The sequence below is a fragment of the Capsicum annuum genome, chromosome 1 (assembly GCF_002878395.1).
Source record: "Capsicum annuum cultivar UCD-10X-F1 chromosome 1, UCD10Xv1.1, whole genome shotgun sequence".
NCBI lineage: Eukaryota > Viridiplantae > Streptophyta > Magnoliopsida > Solanales > Solanaceae > Capsicum > Capsicum annuum.
This window is the reverse complement of record NC_061111.1, coordinates 97421330-97423436: the sequence shown is the minus strand read 5'-3', so window position 1 is coordinate 97423436 and position 2107 is coordinate 97421330. Positions and strand designations below refer to the sequence as shown.

Genomic DNA, 2107 nt, shown 5'->3' with positions numbered 1-2107 from the left:
CAATTGCAAGGCAATTGACTAATTAGTTCTCAATTGACCAAAAATGAATGAAATTGGTCCAATCTCAAGTCAGATTGGCTATTTTTGTAAATAATAGTTCAAATCCACCCCAATTCTCCAATTAACCAATCAACCAACCCAACCCATTTGCTTCCTCTACAACTTCAAACAAACAGGCCCTAACACTTGAGCCCAAGAGATGATTCAACCCGACCCGCCACCTTCACTTTTATTTCTCTTCATCAAACATCAAAACAATAACAACAGTCCGCAAACAACGATATCAACAATGACAAATGACACCAATCCAACAATACTGACCTTTACCCGACAGACCCGATATCGAGTTGGCATCCCCACGCTAGTATCCATAACAGAAACGCCAAACAAACAACACCAACATCAACGTTAATAGCACCAACGACCTACTATCCAGCAACCCAAGATTTTGACCCGAACTCAACCCATCGACCTGTGTAAACTATAGATCAGCCACTACTATTTAAAATTTCACCCCGTACTGAATGGTACGATTGCCAGCTCGACAAATCTCTATTCTCAATTTCAAAATTCGAATTCCTCTTCCTAAAATATCAAAATTACCCTTCAATTTTTCTAATCCCATATCAGTGGGAGCTCAAAATAGAACCCTCAATTCATTCTATGTAAAGCTCTCTTTGGAGCAAATGGGGCAATTCTTGAAGGTTGAGAGAAACTTTCAAGGAAAAAAGTCTATTTTCTAGTAAAAAAAATTATCATGAAAAGTCAACGAGTTTTCAGAGTCGCGGCAAAACTTTTCGGCGGTGGTCGATTTCGTTGGTAGCTCGTATCTCATTTTGTTGCCTCGAAAGAGGTAAATGCATCTTCCTTTTTAGTTTTGATATTTTCTTCTTGTCATTTATCTATTAGTTATGTTAGTAGCTTTAGAGATGCTTGGGAATTGTCTACTGTGAGCCTTCAAGGCCATAGGATTCTTGTGACGATTATTGTGTCCATCATTATGTGATGTGAATATTCTAGCCGTGTTTAATGCACTGTCTTAAATGTTTACACAAAAAGTTAGTGACCTTATTAGGATTTTTCTTACAAGAGAGTTTTTATGCTAATTTTAGTATTATTGTTGTTGTTTTTGGTTTCAAGATTTTTCACGTTAACCCATTATTCTACCTTTGGTTTTCTTTAATTTGAATGCTATCTAATTTACTCTCCGCCATACCAATTGAATATGTGTTAATCCTTGTTTTATTGCTGAACTCCTTGTCTTATTAAAGACTCTCTTAATCTCTACCTCTTCTATTCGACTATCCTAGTTAAGATTTCGTTCATTAAATTTGTTGGGCCGAAGTTATCTTTGCTGGATTTCTAGTTAATCTTTCTTGTTTACCTATTTTACTCAGAATTTACAGGGCTTCTCTGGCCATTATTTCGAGTAAAATATTATCCAAATTCCGCGGTGAACTCTAGACTCACAATTCTTTATGACTGACCAAAGAGGAGAGAGATATTGGTCTAAAGAGTTTTCATTCGAATATTTATTACTTGTTTCTCTTTGAAGTTTAGTTTATTTGCATGATTGATTCAAAAGTCATATTTCCTGATTCCATCTTGTATTACTTTAGAGTGGTTGTTGTCCTTTAGGTTTGTCTTTATGTAGGAATATTATCCATAACTATGCGAATTAGGAAACATTCTTATTAGCTGGGCCTTCTTCCAGTTTCCCCTTTTATGTTTTTCTTCCCCTGTAATATTTATTCTCTTTTATTTTTTTTCTTTTTCTTTTCTCTGAGCCTCTCCGTAGGACCATGAAAACATTAGGAGTGTGAGTTCAATAGAGACTTTTAAGTCTTTTGTCTTGCGCGAGGAGGCTATGGATACTTGTATTGTTGTGATAGAACTTGGTCTGTAAAATTACTCTTTTCTATCTAAAGATGCTTGATTTTAATTATTTTCTCAAGACGTTCAAGACTTGTAATTGACTGTACCCCAGTTAGCCTCACAAATTAAAGTTTCCCCAAAGATAATTTGATATTGTGTTGTTCTCCTTTTAGTTGGTCCTGCTTGGATAAAGATATAATTTAGTTTGCTTGAAATTATTCATTGAATGTAT

The 2107-nt window shown here is 35.2% G+C and overlaps 1 long non-coding RNA gene across 1 annotated transcript in view; it reads left to right on the top strand.

The window, feature by feature from the left end:
- The first annotated feature begins 272 nt into the window (after nt 1-272).
- The window catches only part of LOC124895936, a 10619-nt gene continuing 8784 nt past the window's right edge, over nt 273-2107 (top strand). The window contains exon 1 of the long non-coding RNA XR_007052155.1: nt 273-853. This is a non-coding gene — a long non-coding RNA (uncharacterized LOC124895936). The remainder of the gene's footprint in view (nt 854-2107) is intronic.